At 35.7% G+C, this 12,642-nt stretch overlaps 1 pseudogene; it reads left to right on the forward strand.

Annotated features, from left to right (window-relative positions):
* Positions 1-9,205: 9,205 nt before the first annotated feature.
* LOC114025094 lies at positions 9,206-9,805 on the forward strand (annotated as a pseudogene).
* The last annotated feature ends 2,837 nt before the right edge of the window (positions 9,806-12,642 follow it).

Here is a 12,642-nt window from a genome sequence, read left to right on the forward strand (position 1 = left end):
GATCCTGTATATATATGTTATTTGTATATATTTGTTTCCATGTTTTCACCACCACTGCTTCTTGTCTTTTGCCTTTCATTGTATCCCTAATACTTAGCACAGTGCCTAGCACATTGTTGTTGTTGTTCAGTCATTCAGTTGTGTCTGACTCTTCATGACCCTATGAATCATACTGTCTATGGGGGTTTCTTGTCAAAGATACACACACACACATATGTGTATATATACATATATATATGTATGTATGTATATATATGTATAAGGTCACACAGCTAATAAGTGTCTAAACCTAGATTTGAATTTAAGTTTTCCTCACTCCAGGCCCAGTACTCTATCCACTGAGCCATTTAGCTGTGTTTGCTTAGCACACAGGAAGTGCTTAATAAATATTTATTGACTGACTGACTATGAAAACCAGGGTTTAAACCAAGATTTCATGAGACTGAGTCTTTTTCCATTACAGAAAGACATGAATACATAATAAGATAGCAAGAGGCATAATGATATAATAGATAGAGTGTGGCTGTATATATGTATGTATGTTCATAGATACATACATAAAATAATAAATTATGAAAAGAGCACTGGGCCTGGAGTCAGGAAGACCTGAAGTCAGATCTGGCCTCTGACATTTACTAGCTGTGTGACCCTGGACAAGTCACTTAACCTTGCTTTGCCTACGTTTCCTCAACTATAAATAGAAACAACAATAGCTCCAATGTCCCAAGGTTGTTTTGAGAATCACATGAGATAATAATTGTAAAGTGCTTAGCACAGTGTCTGGCACATAGTAAGTGCTATATAAATATTGTATCTTTATGTATATACATATATGCAAAATTTAAAACTTTAGTATAAAAGATAATTTTCAGAATTTATAAATGCATATATGTTGAAAGATTCTAAAGTATCAGTAATTAATCTGGGGTCTATAAACTCTTTCTCTCTCTCTCTCATGTATTTTCCAAGAAATTTGTTTCCTTTATAATCCTATTTTATTTTATGCATTTAAATCATTATGATCACTAAATCATAGATTTCACCAGTTTCAAAACTGTCCATGGCACACATATGTACAAAAATGTTGATTCCTCTTCTCAAGTAATTGTATATATGTATATATACATATGGATTTCTTTGCATATATTAGAATATGTATGTATATATATAATCTTGAAAGTTTTTGCAAGTGTAATAGCAGATAGTCTTAGTCACCTAAACATAGTTAAAACTGAACTGGAACTTTTTCTCAAAATACTTTTCATACTGAGTGAAATCAACAAGAGTTAGTCATACTGCTGCTATTCCCTAAATCCCAACTGCTTGAATTTGCTGTCACAGGCTCAAAATGTGTCTTAAATAACTAGGATCTGACCTATATGTGAAGGCTTCTAGCAATAGAATAGCAATTGTACAGTGTGCCGTGACATTTTGTTAAGTAGCAAAACCTTACTGTTGGCTTCATGTTGTTGGAAGGGCTTCTAAACAGCTATCCTTTTTGATTCCATGGTTTGTTCAATCACTTCCACCCACAAAAAGACAAAATTTTTCATATAGAATCATGGCATACATACAGCATAGAATTAAGATAATCCCTTGTACTTGCTAATTGTAATATGATTTGCTAGGATACTATAAATATCACTATCCTTTTTTTCCCCTCATAAAGCAATGAAGTGAATTCTATTATTTTAGTTAGTGTTCCTAAGGACATATTATAACATTGCATTGAAATATTTAGGATCTCTCAATTATTTTTAACTTCTCATTGTGAAATGTATGGTTCTCCATAATTATTCCAGTAGAATGTCTGCTCTCAAGAATACTGCTAAGTTGATCATCAATAGGTTAGTTTGGGTATGAGATATTTTTTTTTTGGCCACACCAACTCTCAAAAGACAACCTACCAAGTCATACAGCTGTTGGGAATTCAGTCAGTAGAGGTAGTATGCAGTGCAGCGAAAAGAGCATTGGGTTGGGTGTCAGAGGACCTGAATTCAAATGGTGATTTTATTACTTGGCTCTCCTTACCAGTTTGACATTGAGCAAGTCACTTAACTTCTCTGAATCTCTTTCCTAGAAAATTAGTGGGTCAGACTAGTTGTTCTGTGATGTGCCTCAAATGCACATCACAAATAAAGAGATCTTCAAAGTGTCAAATGAGTTGAATATTTTAGTCACTTCTGCCTCTGCCATATAGAACATTTTTTCTTTTTTATTAATTTATTTTTAGTTTTCCAAATTCACTTTTATAAGATTTCGAATTCTAAATTTCCCCACTTCTTCCACTTCCACCTCCCCAAGATGGCGAGCAATCTGATATAGGCTATACATGTACAATCATATTAAACATAATTCCACATTGGTCATGTTGTGAAAGAAGAATCAGAACAAAAGGGAAAAACCATGAGAAAGAAAAAAATAAAAAAGGAGAGAGAGAGAAAATAGTGTGCTTCAATCTGCATTCAGATTCCATAGTTCATTCTCTGGATGTCAATAGCATTTTCCATCATGAGTTTATTAGAATTGTCTTAGATTATTGCATTGCTCAGAAAATCTAAGTCTAACAAAGTCAGGAATTGCACAATGTTGCTGTTACTGTGTACAATGTTTTCCTGGTTCTGCTCACTTCACTCAGCATCAGTTCATACAAGTCTTTCCAAGTTTTTTTTTTTTCTGAAATCCACCTGCTCACCATTTCTTATGGAATAATAGTATTCCATCATATTCACATAACACAAGTCATTCCCCAATTGTTGGGCATCCACTCAAATTCCAATTCTTTGCCATAACAAAGAACTGCTATAAATATTTTTGTATATGTGTGTCCTTTTCCCTTTTTTATTGCTTTGGGATGCAGACCTAATAGTCATATTCCTGGATTAAAAGATATGTACAGTTTTATAGCCCTTGGGCATAGTTCCAAATTGGTTTCCAGAATAGTTGGCTCATTTCACAACTCCACCAACAATGCATAAGTCTTCCAGTTTTCCCACATCTTCTCTAACATTTATCATTTTCATGTTTTATCATCCAATCTGATAGATGTGAGGTGGTACCTCAGAGTTGTTTTAATTTGCATTTCTCTAATCATAGTTATTTAGGACATTTTTTCATATGATTATAGATAGCTGTAATTTCTTCATCAGAAAGCTGCCTGTTCATATCCTTTGACTATTTATCAATTGGGGAATGACTTGTATTCTTATAAATTTGACTCTCCTATATATTTGAGAAATTACACCACCATCAAAGACATTGGCTATAAAAATTGTTTCCAAGCTTCCTGCTTCCCTTCTTTGCATTGGCTTTGTTTGTCCAAAAGCTTTTTTAATTTAATGTAATCAAAAATATTCATTTTGCATTTCATAATGTTCTCTATTGCTTGTTTGGTCAAAAATTCTTCTCTTCTACATGGATCTGACAGGTAAACTATTCTTTGCTCTCCTAAATTGCTTATAGTCTCACCCTTTATGTTTAAATCATGTACCTATTCTGACCTTATCTTGTTATACAATGTAAGATGTTGGACTATGCCTAGTTTATGTCATACTGTTTTCCAGTTTTCCCAATAGTTTTTGTCAAATAGTGAGTTCTTATCCCTGAAGCTGGAGTGTTTGGGTTTATCAAACAGGAGATTACTATAGTCATTGACTACTCTGTCTTGTGTACCTAACCTATTCCATTGATCCACCCCACTATTTCTTAGCCAGTATGAAGTAGTTTTGATGATTGCTGCTCTATAATACAATTGAAGATCTGGGACAGGTAGACTGCCTTCCTTTACATTTGTTTTCATTAATTCCTTTGATATTCTGGGCATTTGGTTCTTCCAGATGAATTTGGTTATTATTTTTCTAGATCTATGAAATAATTTTTGGTAGTTTGATTGGTGTGGTGCTGAATAAGTAAATTAATTTAGGTAGAATTGTCATTTTTTTAATGTTAGCTCAGCCTACCCATGAGCAACTGATGTTTTTCCAATTATTTAGATCTGACTTTATTTGTGTGAAAAGTGTCTTGTAATTCTAGTCATATAGTTTCTGGGTTTGTCTTAGCAAGTAGACTCCAAAATATTTTATATTGTCTACAGTTACTTTTAATGAAACTTCTTTTTCTATCTGTTGCTACTGGGCTTTGTTAGTAATATATAGAAATGCCAATGATTTTATATCCTGCAGCTTTTCTAAAGTTGTTAATTATTTCAAGTAGTTTTTTTCATTGATTCTCTAAGATTCTCTAAGTATACTTTCATACATCTGCAAAGAGTGATAGTTTTGTTTCTTCATTGCCTATTCTAATTCCTTCAATTTCTTTTTCTTCTCTTATGGCTAAAACTAACATTTCTAGTTCAATATTAATAATAGCTGCAATAATGGACATCCTTATTTCATCCCTGATCTTATTGGAAATGCTTCTAGTTTATCTCTATTACTGATAATGCTTGCTGATAGTTTTATATAGCTGCTACTTATCATTTTAAGGAAAACTCCATTGATTCCTATGCTCTCTAGTGTTTTTAATAGGAATGGGTGATGCATTTTGTCAAAAGCTTTTTCTGAATCTATTGAGATAATCATATGATTTCTATTAATTCTGCTATTGATATGGTAAATTATGCTGATTGATTTTCTAATATTTCACCAAGCCTACATTCCTGGTATATATTCCACATGGTCATAGTGTATTACCCTCGTGATTAGGTGCTGTAATCTCTTTACTAATATTTTATTTAAAATTTTTTGCATTCAAATTCATTAGGGAAATTGGTCTATAATTTTCTTTCTCTGCTTCGGCTCCTCCCAGTTTAGGTATCGGCACCTTATTTGTATCATAAAAGGAATTTCATAAGACTCCTTCTTTGCCTATTTTCCCAAATAGTTTATATTTATATTTATTATTTATATTATAAATATATTTATATATTTATATTTGGGAAAATAGACAAAGAAGGAGTCCTATGAAATTCTTTGAAATAGTTTATATATTATTGGAATTAATTGTTCTTTAAATGTTTGGCAGAATTCACTCATAAATCCATCTGACCCTGGAGATTTTTTCATAGGGAGTTCATTGATGACTTGTTTAATTTCTTTTTCTGAAATTTTTTCAATTTCTTTTCCTCTTCTTTTAATTTGGGCAATTTATATTTTTGTCAATATTCATCCATTTCACTTAGATTATCAGATTTACTGGCATACAGTTAGACAAAATCGCTCTCAGTCATTGTTTAATTTTTTCTTCATTGGTGGTGAATTCACCCTTTTCATTTTGGTTTTCTTCTTTATTTTTTAATCAAATTAACCGACATTTTATCTATTTTATTGTTTTTTCCATAAAACCAAGTCTTAGTTTCATTTATTGTTTGAATAGTTTTCTTAGTTTCAATTCTATTAATCTTTCCTTTGATTTTCAGAATTTCTAATTTGGTATTTAATTGAGGATTTTTAATTTGTTCTTTTTCTAGCTTTTTAAATTGCATGCTCAATTCATTGACCTCCTCTTTTTATATTTTATTCACATAAGAATTTAGAGATATAAAATTTCCACTAAGAACTGCTTTGGCTGCAGACCATATGTTTTGATATATTGTCTCATTATTATCAATCTCTTCAATGAAGTTATTGATTGTGTCTGTGATTTGTTGTTTGACTCACTCATTCTTTAGGATTAGATTATTTAGTTTCCTATCAATCTGTAGTCTATATTTCCATGGCCCTTTATTACATGAAATTTTTACTGCATCATGATCTGAAAAGCATGCATTTAATATTTCTGACTTTCTGCTGTGGATTGTGAGGTTTTTGCCCTAATACATGGTCAATATTTGTGTAGGTGCCATGTACCACTGAGAAAAAGGTTTATTCCTTTCTATCCCCATTCAGTGTTGTCCAGAGGTCTACTATATCTAACTTTTCTAAAATTCTATTCACCTCTTTAACTTCTTTCTTGTTTATTTTGTGATATATTTATATAGTTCTGAGAGGGGGAGCTTGAGGTCCCCCACTAGTATAGTTTTGCTGTCTGTTTCTTCCTTTAACTCACTCAACTTTTCCTCTAAGAATCTACATGTTACACCACTTGTTTTGTATATTTCTAGTATTGATATATCTTCATTGTGTGTGGTACCTTTTAGCAAGATGTAGTTTCCTTCTTAATCTCTTTTACTTAGATCTGTTTTTGCTTTTGCTTTGTCTGAGATCAGGATAGCTACCCCTGCTTATTTTTTTCTTCAGATGAGGCATAATAGATTCTGCTCCAGCCTCTTACCTTTAATGTTTGTCTCTCTGCTTCAGATGTGTTTCTTGTAAACAACATATTGTAAGACTATGGTTTTTAAGCCACTCTGCTATCCACTTCCATATGGGAGAGTTCATCCCATTCACATTCACAGTTGTAATTACTAACTGTGTCTTTCCCTCCATCCTATTCTCCCCACCATTTATGCTTTTCTCTCTCATTTCTCTCTTTCCCTCCTCACCAGTATTTTGCTCCTGACCCCCACCTCCCTCAGTCTGTCCTCTCTTCTATCAGTTCCCCTCCCTTTTCTTTCCCTTTCCCCTCCTACTTCCTATAGGGTAAGATAGATGTCTATACCCAATTGAGAGTGTATGTTATTCCCTCTTTGAGTCAAATCTGATGAGACTAAGGTTCAAATAATGCTTGCCTCGCTCCTTTTCCTCCTGTGCTGTAATAGGTCTTTGTGCCTCTTCCTGTGATGCAATTTACCCTTTCTGCCTCCTCCTTTGTTCTTCTCCCAGTACAATCCTTTTTTCACCCCTTAATCATTTTTTATCATTACATCAAATTCAACTTATACCCACATCCTCTGTCTATGTATATGTCTTCTAAATGCCGTAAAGATACATGACCTCTGGTCTTTTTATCAGGAAAGTTTGGAAGTTCCCTATTTCATTGAATGTCCATCTTCTCCCCTGAAAGATTATGCTCATTTTGCTGGGTAGTTAATCCTTGGTTGTAATCAAAGCTCCTTTGCCTTCTGGAATATCATATTCCAGGCTCTCTGATCCTTTAATATAGAAGCTGCTAAATCCTGTGTAATCCTGACTGTGTCACCTCATTATTTAAATTGTTTCTTTCTGGATTCTTGCAGTATTTTCTCCTTTACCTGAGAGTTCTGGAATTTGGCTATAACATTCCTGGGAGTTTTCATTTTGGGATCTCTTTCAGGAGGTGATCAGTGAATTCTTTCAATGACATTTTGTCCTACAGTTCCAGGACCTCAGGTCAATTTTTTTCTTGAGAATTTCTTGAAAGATGCTGTTCGGGCTCTTTGTTCAATCTTTGCTTCCAGACAGTCAAATAATTCTTAAATTATCTCTGATGGATCTATTTTCCAGGTCAGTTGTTTTTTCAATGTGGTATTCTACATTTTCTTCTATTTTTTTCATTCTGTTTGACTGATTCTTGATATCTTGTAGTGTCATTAGTTTCCATTTGCCCAATTCTAATTTTTAAGAAATTATTTTCTTCAGTTTGCTTTTGTATCTCCTTTTCCATTTGGCCAATTTTACTTTTTAAGTAGTTGTTATTTCAGTCAATTTTTGTCCTTCCTTTTTAAAGCTATTGACTTTTGCATACTTCTCATTTCTTTTCCCAATTTTTCTTCTACATCTCTTATTTGACTTTTAAAATCCTTCTTTAGCTCTTCCAAGAAGGCTTTTTGGGCTTAAGACCAATTCATATTCCTCTTTGGGATTTCAGATGTAGGTATTTGACAGTGTTCTCTTCTGAGTTTGTATTTTGATCTTCCCTCTCACCATAAAAGCTCTCAATGGTCAATGTTCATTTTTGCTTCTTATTCATCTTATTTGACTATTTCCTAGCTCTTCAAGTTGAGCTCTCCTGCTGGAGCACAGGCCTCTTGTTCTGCGGTCCAAGAGCCTGATCACTTGCTTTTTGCTCTGGGGCCTCAGGTGTGGGCCACTGGAGGCTGGAGGGGTCTGGCAGCTTCCCTGGTGCCAAGCTGAGGTCCTTATGGTGGTGTCTGGAGTATACTGAGGCCAGATGGGTTTTTTCTGCATTTCTCCAGGCTGTGCTGAAAAACAGGGAGGTGGAGGACACCTGCCCTCCTTGGGCTGCACTAGCATACATGTTGGTTCTCCAAGATTGAGTCTTCTGATTCCCCTGGCTGTGCTAAGGCATGTGGGGTGTGTGGTTCCTGGTGTTGGCATTTGCCTGCTCCACTACTTTGGGGTTCAGGATCTCCAGTTTGCTTGCTGAGGGGGAGACTGCCACAAACTTGCTGGGCCACTTCCTGTCCTAGACTGCTGCTCCCCTTTTACATGAGTGATATGGACCTCTTTTGCTGATCCTCTAAGTCTCCTGGACCAAAAGACTGCTCTACCCCATTTTTTTTCACTGGCTTCACTGTTCCAAGTTTTGTTCTGGGATGCTATTTTATGGGTGTTCAGGGCTGAGAATGGTAGAGGGACAGAAATCTATTGCTTACTCTACCATGTTGGCTCCCAGAACTCAGCATTTTTTCTTAGAATTGAATCTGTGGACCTCTATTGATTTCAAGGAATCTGTAAAATTGGATAGGAAAAATACATTTTTATTTTCAGTAACCTCTGTTTTCTTTTTTAATCTTATATCTTTTATTTTATGCAATCAAAAACATACTTCAAAGAAAGGTTCCATCAGTTTTTCCATATTTCCAAAGGGATCCATGACACACAAAAACAGATGAACTCTGACAGAAAGGATTTCAATAAGGAGAGGCGTTGCCCTTAAGTGCTAACTCACACAATCTTTGGGATCCTTGGATGAATCTATGGTTTCATATGCATGGGGGATCCCTCCACAAATGCAGATGTCTAATCCTCCACCTGTTCCCATTTCTGTGAGAATCTAGTCCGTAAGGCCTCTCTCTCTCTCTCTCTCTCTCTCTCTCTCTCTCTCTCTCTCTCTCTGTCTCTCTCTCTGAACAAAGAGTAGAACAGAAGTTACTTGATAGCAGAGGTGTTTCCTTTGTGTATGTATGTTTTTATATCCCCATCATTTAGTATAGTTCCTGGAAAAGTCAGTGTTAAATATTATGTATAATAGATTTAATGTAGGAGGTGGGGGCTCCGGGTCCAGGGCGCCGGTTCCTCTCCCCGGTGCAGACCAGTGGCGCCAGTCCCGCTAGCCTCAGCGCTCCTAGGCAGCCCTGCCCCGTGCCCGGAGCCCCCTAGTCTCCATGGCCGGACTCAACTCCCTGGAGGAGGTGAAAAGGTAAATTCAGGCCCCGGAATAAAAGGCGGATGAGGTGGAGGGCCTGCTGCGGAAGCTGGGAGAGGGGAAAAAGGCCGCTGAGGAGAGTGAGAGAGGAATGATGGTGATTGAGAACCGAGAGATGAAGGATGAAGAGAAAATGGAAATTCGGGAGTTGGCAATTGAAGAGGCCAAGCATGTTGCAGAGGAGGCTGATGGTAAATACGATGAGGTAGCCCGTAAGTTGGTCGTCCTTGAGGGCTAGTTGGGGTGAGCAGAAGCGCATGTTGACGTGTCAGAGCTTAAGTGTGGCTATCTGGAAGAGGAGCTGAAGAATATCACCAATAACCTGAAATTCTTGGAGGCTGCATCTGAGAAGTATTCTGAAAAGCACAAAGAAGAAATCGAGCTTCTGTCTGACAAACTTAAAGAGGTTGACACCCGGGCTGAGTTTGTAGAAAGAACTGTTGCAAAACTGGACAAGACCATTGATGAGCTGGGAGAAAAACTTGCCCAGGCCAAAGAAGAGAACGTGGGCTTATATCAGACACTGGATCAGACATTAAGCGAACTTAACTGTACATGAATCAAAAAAGAAGAATTTTGTTTGCCAGAAACTCGAGAACTCCACGTTGTCCCTTTCCCTTGTAAGGTTTCTTTTATTATTGCATCTTTTCTTTACTGGAAATGTCAATCAAATTATGAATACCCAAATGTGGCCTACAATTGAAGTTACTTTCACTGTATACCTAGACTTTTTTTTCCTTTAAAAGAGATTTTTTTTAGGAGTTTAGGTGAGAACAACCTATATTTGGACCAGTTATATTACCTTACCAACTTCTCTCATCTAGGAGTTGACTTCTGCAAAGCAACTGAAAGTCTCATTCCAAATAAGGAATGATGTTTGTTCTGTTCCCTGATTTCTGTATGGCTGAGCATCAGTAACAGTCAGCCAGCAATTCAGTGAAAATTCATTTGGCAGCCTGTCTCTCCAATGGTTGTAGCATGGTAGTGCTTCCCATCAGCCCTTTTCCATGCCACTTTCAGTATCCATGAATCTGTTGGCTAGAAATACAAGACTAAAGGTGCCTCACTGTCACTAAAGGAGAAATAAAATTGGAATCATCTTAATTTTATTTTAGAGTGCCATAGAATGGCAAATGGAAGATTATTCTATTTCAGAGGGATTTTAATCCCTATTTTTGGAATCAATTTAATAAAGACCAAAAACCTCCTGCTTTAACTGGATTCAGAGATTCAAATAGACAGTGCCTATTTGTTGATGCTAAATGTTTTCCTTGTGTACTAAAACATTCCTTACTCCACAGCAGTGTGGAACAGATATGAAGACTCAAGTTTACAGTTGTGATTAAAAATTACCCTGCTTCTAGCATATAATCCCAGTCATCATTCCTATTTATCAAGCATCACACTACCCAGAAACACACTAAGAAATGTGAAGCTGAATGAAACCAGTGCTTTTCATTTAGATCTTTACTAAATGTATCTATATGTAATAGTATCAACTTTTTGTAGCTTTTGGTCAAATAAATTTTTATATAAACTAAAAAAATTAAAAAGAATTGATTCTTTGACTTCATGATTAATAATGATATTCATTAATTTTATTTTTAAAATGGAATTTATTGATGTCTTTTTATATCACCAAGATTTTTCCCAGTTACCACATCCCTTTCCTCTCCCAGAGAACCACCCAATATAAATATAATATTCTAAAGACAAAAAAAAAGAAAAAGAAGAGAAAAACCAGCAAAATTGAGCAACACATCAAAAAACTGAAAAAGCAACAACAACATGTACAATGTTGTTGCATCAATCTCCCACCTCTCCAAAGGGGGTGAGGTAGAGATATCTTCTCCTATTTTTTTTGAGTCATGCTTATTCTTTATAATTTTGAAACTTTTAGTTTTTATTTCATTTTCTATTTATGCTGTTGAAGAAATTGAGTTTTCTTGGTTTTGTTTATTTCACCCTACATTCATTCATAAGGATCTTTCTATACTTATTTGTTTTTTCTTAAAACATAATAATATTTTGTTACATTTTTGTACTACACTTTTCAATTTTAAAAGTAAAGCACATAATTGATACTCGAGGGTCAAAATAGAGATACAGAGACTTACCTGAAACTATGATCCCATTTTTTTTAGAAAATTGAACACTCTGGATTCCAACCTATTTCATTCAAAAATTCTTTGTCAGGTGTCATTAGAAGTAGTTTTCCCCTTCTATCTTTAGATTGATGTGATTTGATTTACCATATAGGCTGTGTCTGTTACAAGGTCTTTTCCCCAAGTATTGACTGTCGTTGTATGGCTCAATGGAAAGCAGAATAGATATCTCTAGCCTCTTCTTCCCCCACCCTCCTCTAAAGGAGAATATTTCCAACTTGAAGAAAAAAAAAGAGTTTGGGGCCAGAAGCTTGGCTGCTTTGCTTCCCTCAAAGATAGGAGGTACTGTTTTTGGATTACATATTATATTGTCTATCTAATATATAATTAACATATGTTACATATAACCATATATAATGGTTATATGTATGGCATATGTGTATTTTATATAAGTAGAATATATAATTAGAAGATAATAGAATTATATGTACATTTATCTATATCAATAGAGATAGATAGATAGTATTCTAGCCCAGTACCTCCTCTCTCTCAGGGGGAACAGAGTGGCCAGGCTTCTGGCTCCAATCTCCTGCTTCCCCTCCTGGCAGGAAATATTCTCCCTTGGGGAAGTGTGTGGGAAGAAGAGGTTAGCCAGGGGTGGGTAACCTGCAGCCTTGAGGCCACATGTGGCCTTCTAGGTCCTTGGATGTGGCCTTTTGACTGAGTCCAAGTTTTACAGAACAAATGCTTTTATTAAGGGGATTTGTTCTGTGAAGTTTGAATTCAGTCAAAGGGCTGCACTTGAGGACCTAGAGAGCCATATGTAGCTTCAAGGCCACAGGTTCCTCACTCCTGGCTTAAGCTATCAGCTCATACACACACACACACACACACACACACACGCACACACACACACACACACACACACACACACATTATTGATATCTATCTAATCTATCTATTCCCTTAAATATTGTTAGCCTAGGGTACACTCTCTCTCTCTCTCTCTCTCTCTCTCTCTATATATATATATGCATACACATATAGCATATATATGTTGTAGATGATTATATATAACATATGTTAGTTATATTTAGATCAACACATATAATATATAAGGCTAGCACAGTACCTCCAATCTTTGAGGGAAGCAGAGTATCCAAGCTTCTGGCCCCAACCTCCTGCTTTTTCTCCAGGAAGGAAATATTTTCCCTTAGAGGAGGGTGGGGGAAGAAGTGGCTAGAGATATCTACTCTACTTTCCATAGGGTACAAATCCTTAATAAAAGGAT

The sequence above is a fragment of the Vombatus ursinus genome, unplaced genomic scaffold (assembly GCF_900497805.2).
Source record: "Vombatus ursinus unplaced genomic scaffold, bare-nosed wombat genome assembly UNPS02014826.1, whole genome shotgun sequence".
Lineage (NCBI taxonomy): Eukaryota > Metazoa > Chordata > Mammalia > Diprotodontia > Vombatidae > Vombatus > Vombatus ursinus.